The following is a 6000-nucleotide window of genomic DNA, read 5'->3' as shown; positions in this document are numbered from 1 at the left end:
TTGACGACCTGGGGCTGGCTGGGTTAGTGAGAAAGCAATACAGGCTTTCGTAACCAGGGTGTTGGGTGTCCAGGGGTTTTCAAGGTCTGCCTTGGGTATTCCGTAGACCTTCTGGGGCCTCTCCCTTCTCCCTATTGGTCCTTTTTAGATAGCCACCCTCATGCCTTCCCCTGGCAATGTTTTCTGGACTAGAAGCTGCCATTTCAGGGAACCTGCCTTCCCTTTCCTGCCTACCTATGTTCCTCTAAGGCCCTTCATGTCCCTCCTGCTCAGAGATTGACAGATGCTGCGAGAGGGCAGCTTAGGGGGAAATGGACTCTGTGTGTGGGTGTGTGACAGACAGACAGGAAGGCAGGCGTCTGAAGCCAGTACAGGGGATGCTGCAGTAAAATTACAAGAGATGTGGCCATCTGCAGGACCGAAGAAGTAAAGAGAATCAGAGGCCATTACAGTAAGGTGAGTGTAGGCCAGCCTGGAGTGACCATTCCACTTGGTGGCAATCAGCTGAGCAAAAGCTCTAGTTGCCAATAGGAAAACAGAACTAGTCAGTTGTGCAAAGCCGGGAATCTATATTCTTTGGAAGCCCACAACCCTGAGGAAGACCCTCAGTTACCTTTTGGGATGGTTTGAATATGCTTGGCCCAGGGAGTGGCACTATTATGAGGTGTGACTTTGTTGGAGTAGGTGTGTCACTGTGGGTGTGGGCTTTAAGACCCTCCTCCTTGCTGCCTGGAAGCCAGCATTCTGTTAGCAGCCTTCAGATAGCAGCCTTCAGATGAAGATGTAGAACTCAGTTCCTCCTGCACCAGGCCTGCCTGGATGCTGCCCTGCTCCCACCTTGATAATAATGGACTGAACCTCCGAACCTGTAAGCCAGCCCCAATTAAATGTTGCCCTTATAAGAGTTGCCTTGGTCATGGTGTCTGCTCACAGTAGTAAGACCCTAGCTAAGCCGCCTTTTTTTTTTTTAAAGATTTATTCATTTATTATATATAAGTATACTGTAGCTGTCTTCAGATACACCAGAAGAGGGCATCAGATCTCATTACAGATGGTTGTGAGCCACCATGTGGTTGCTGGGAATTGAACTCAGTACCTCTGGAAGAGTAGTCGGGTGCTCTTAACCGCTGAGCCATCTCTCCAGCCCCTAAGACGCCTTTCTAGCTCTGCCCTTCTTAGGGCATTCAAGAAGTTCTCTGCCTTTCCACAGAGATAGCATGCCCTCAAGGTACCCTTCAGGATGCCCCGTCCTTGGGCAACACTCATTACCAGGTAGGCATGTTGTGTTCTCTTTCCTTTCCTGTCCTGGTCAAGTTTGCAACACATGAGGCATCAGTCTAGAACAACTGGTCTAGGATCTCGCTTGGCCCAGCCAACAAATTCTGCAAAAGTACTTCTGTTTCTTTTAAACACAGAATCTCATTATGTAGTTCTGGCTGTCCTAGAATCCATGATGTAGACCAGGCTGGCCTTGAACTCACAGACCTGCCTCTGCCTTCCAAGTGCTGGGATTAAAGGGATAACTCTACCATGACCAGCTTCTGCAATTCTCTGAATGTTTGGGACTGTGTCGGAACATCAAGGGCTCTGGTATTGCATCAACATATGTTCTGACAGCCTTCTCTAGTCTCTGGAGAGAGGCAATAGAAGATTCATTTTCTCACTGGTAAATGGCCATAAGCTGAGAGTAATTAAGATTTGGTCTTGGCTTTCCCAAAATCCCCACAAGTAATCTCAGTTACCTATGGTGTCTGTGACATCCCTAATGGACCAACCTGGGCTCCTACCGGAACCTGAGTCTGTGAGTCTTGGCCTGGGCCATGTGGGAGTCAGAACCAATGGCTATTGCCTTTTCCACTGCCCTCTTTTTCCACTGAGATCAAGGTCTGATCTAAGACAAGTATACCATCCTTCTGGGCCATGTAGTAAAGACTGTTTAAAAATGGTCTACATCATTTCTAAACCTGTGGGTAAAGACTCCTTTGGCAAATCTCTATCCCCCAAAATATTTGCATTACAATTCACATAACAGTAGCAAACTTACAGTTACGAAGTAGCAATGAAGAGTTTATGGTTGGGAATCAGCACATACATGAGGAACTGTTGCATTAGGAAGGTTGAGATCCACTGGTTTAGACATGCCTTTGGGCCTGTTCATTTTGGTCAGGATTTGTAGCAAAACCACCTTAATTCCGGCTCCATTTGTTTTCTTTTGTTTGAGACAGGATCTCACTATGTCGATCTGTCTGGCTTGAAACCCACTCTATAGAACAGGCTGACCTTGAACTCACAGAGATCCACCTGACTCTGCCTCCCAAGTGCTGGCTCTCCCTAATTTCTTTTTAATTATCTTTAAGATCTGCTAATGAACAAGCTCTGTGAACCTATATGGGTCCTAAATCTCCCACCATCTGCAAGGGAAATATCTGTAGGGCCCCTGGGTCTCCAGGATATGTTGACCAGGTTTCTCGGGGGATGGGGGGAGGTCAAAGCGGAATCCCAGACAGTCAAAGAAACAGGATCTAGCTGACAATTGTGGATCAACTCTGAGTGGTCTCAAAGCCATAAGAAGAGTTGAACATAAGAAACTTAGATCATTCTCTTCTGCAGAGCTGAAAACAGTATTATGAACTGCCTTTAATCCCAGGGCAGCTGGATCTCTTTGAGTTCGAGGCCAGCCTGGTCTACATAGAGAGTTCTGGAACAGCCAGAGCTATTTAATTATCTGTCTCACTACATAGACAAACAAACAACGCCCCCCCCCCAATAAAACAGTATTATAATTAAAGTCGTCTGAGGTGGTCATCTTTTAATCACCCAAGGAATAGTAGGCCATCACCCAAGGGACATTACTTCCTGATGAAATCAGGGTTTTTGAGAGTCTGAGGGTCTAAGTCTGCCCTGTGTTTGGGAAGGCAGCCCAGGAGCAATTTTGGAGGAATCATGGAGTCAGTTTGTCTCCTCTACAGTGAGATCAAGTCAAAGAGAAGTCTTGGGTCATTAGATTTGCCCTTCCCCCACCTTCACTCCCTTGTCCACCATGAGTAAGTGTGGGCTGTTGGCAGACAGCAGCTAACGCTGTCGAGTCCAGCCAGGGAAGCAGCCAGACTCAGAAGCGGGGTCCCGAACCTGTTCATGGCTCAGTGCTCTGCCTTCTTGTTTCCTCCTTGAGCGTTCCAAGATATTTGATGTCACCAGTCCTCAAAAGCACTTGATGTTGCCCCAAGAGCCACTTTCCAGGCTCCAAGAGGCACCAGAAGCTCCGTGGATCCCTGAGCAGGTGGCCCTGCCAAAGCCTTGCATGACTCTGGGACCCACTGTCATTCACTCAAGCTCGCACAGCTGGAGACAAGAAGCAGAAAGAACTAGATGGGGTCGCCTAGTCGCCCATGAGCTCAGAAGAAGCACTGGCACCAGGATGTATCTTCCTCAGTCTGGGATCCACCCTCCCACTAACAGGGAAATTCGTATCATTTGCAGAGACCCCAGAGAAACCATGAGAATTCCACACTTTCTAACTCCAAGATGGCTCGATCATATTAATGGCTCTTACAGAATCTCGGCTTTCCTCTGGCCCTTCATGAGTCAGGCCGTGCCAGCCTAGCCCACTATGAGCCACCATGAACAGGCAGGACTAGTCCCCTCCAAGCCTGTCTCTGCTCTCTGCCACATCCCCTTCCTGTCCCCAGATGAACAGGCTGGAGGATTGGAGAGACAGCTCCTAATGCACCAGTCATTTGTCTTGTGTTAACTCATCTGAAATGGGTTTCTGGGGCCTTTCAGATTTGCCTAGTAAGGTTTCAGACACTGGCTAGGGACTAGAGGGGACTGAGGTCAGGCCACCACCACCTACATTGTCCAACTGCACCCACAGCAGCACCAGCAGCAAACCCAAGCTATCTTCCCGGTACAACTTACCCACAGCCAGGAGGCCAAGGTTTCAGCAATGAGTATGACTGCCACACCCACCTCTTAACCAAGGGAATCGAGAACTGAGAAGGAGGCCCAACCGCACTGAGAATGCGGAATGCAGCAGATTGACTGAGGAGCCTTCTAGACTAAACCCCTGCTTGTTAGCCTGACCCTACAGGAGTGGGTGGTTTTTACAACACTTCATGCACCCCCTTCTGAGGTAGTCCTTGAGGGTCCTTCCTTTATTGGCAACGGTTGGCAACAGTTGAGACACATGTAGGAAACACCGGGGACCTGCAAACCAGGCTTCCTATTAAACTCCACTCAACAACACAGGACGCTGGGATCCGCTCACAGTTCTGGAGACTTTCGTGCTGTGTTGGGGCTAGTAATTCACAGAGTGAAACAAAATCAAAAGCGGGGTTTCCCAGGGTGCAATGGGAGCAGAAACAAAAGCAGGCAGCGAGAACAAAGAAAAGCAGGCTTAGAGACAAAGAGAGGAAAGCGCAGGCTTCAAGACCCCGAGGAGCCCCTCATCTCCAGCCGTCCGAGCTGCTTTACCTACCCCAGGCTCATAGCAGCGGCAGGTTGAGTCTGTGCGGCTGCAGATTTCTAGTAATGAAGATGGGACCAGGGTCTCCCACACACTTGGCTAAGCCTTCCACAGCGGAGTTTTACCTCAACCTCACCCTACACCAGTGTTCGGACCCTTTCCTGCTGCCTTAATCACTGTTCTATTGCTCTGAAGACACGCCGTGACCAAGGCAGCTTACAAGAGAAAGCATTTGATTGGGAGCTGGCTTACAGTTTCAGAGGGTTAGTCCCTAACCATCATGGTAGGGAGTCGGCTGCATGCAGGCATGGTGCTGGAGCTGAGAGCTTTACATTCTGATACAGAGGCAGAAAGGGGAAGAAGAGGGAGGGGTGAGAGGGGAAGGGGAGGGGAGGGTGAAGGGAAGAGGGAGAGAGGAAGAAAGAAGGGAGGAAGAACGGAGGGAGGGAGGGGTAGGGGGAGGAGACTGGGCCCTAAACATCAATGTCCACTCCCAGTGACACACCTCCTCCAGCAAGGCCACGCCTCTTAATCCTTCTTAAAGAGTCCGCCAACTGGGAACCAAACATTCAAAGACATGAGCCTATGAGGGCCACTCTCTTTCAATCCGCCACACTCCCCCATCGGCTTGAAGACCTTCAGAGCCCAATGTATGAGACAGCCTGGGCCGGCGAAGGGCCTTGCCATAACAGCAGTAGCCATGTGCGTTCTGAACAAACAGCCAAAGCCCCTCCAGCTCTCAACAAAACTTTCCTCCCTGGAGGCAAGCACCGCACACTATCCCCGAAGCCCACCCACCAGGAGCCATGTCCGTTTGAATTTTAATCATATCTCACTTTGAACTCAAACCTTCCTATACCCGAGGGTTCACCTACATGCTAGAACCCTCAAGTTGTCATCTCCCTGCGCAGACAATCCCCAGGAGCCTACACTTAGCTCGGGGTCCAAAGGGCCCGGTGTGGGTGGAGGCGTGGCTTCCCCATGGACCTTCTCCAGGGTCCTGAAAGGGAGGATGAGCAATGCCCTGTGGGCCGGGTCCAAAGTCCCCAGTTCTCATTACTCCCGGGGCAAGTGGGACCTGTCTAGGTCTAGCCGGGGCGGAATTAAGGACCTCTCTGGGAATGAGTCCTTGGAGTGCAGGACAGTCTCTGCCTCTTCCAAGTCCTCTTCTATTTTCAGTCATATTTACTGCTGCAAACAGACACCATGACCAAGGCAACTCTTATAAGGACAACATGTAATTGGCTTACAGGTTCAGAGATCCAGTCCATTAGCATCAAGGCAGGAATATGGCAGCATTCGGGCAGGCATGGTGCAGGAAGAGCTGAGAGTTCTACATCTTCATCTGAAGGCTGCTAGGAGAAGACTGGCTTCCTGGCAGCTAGAGAGGAGAGTCTTAAATCCATGCTTATAGTGACACATCTACTCCAACAAGGCCACACCTACTCCAAACAGGGCCACAGCTAATAGTATCACTTCCTGGGCCAAGCATATACAAACCATCACACTGACCTCCAGAGATCCCAAGAAATTCA

This window comes from Rattus norvegicus, chromosome 20, assembly GCF_021556685.1.
Source record: "Rattus norvegicus strain SHRSP/BbbUtx chromosome 20, alternate assembly SHRSP_T2T, whole genome shotgun sequence".
Classification (NCBI taxonomy): Eukaryota; Metazoa; Chordata; class Mammalia; order Rodentia; family Muridae; genus Rattus; species Rattus norvegicus.
The sequence above is the reverse complement of the archived record's forward strand: the minus strand, read 5'-3'. Positions refer to the sequence as shown.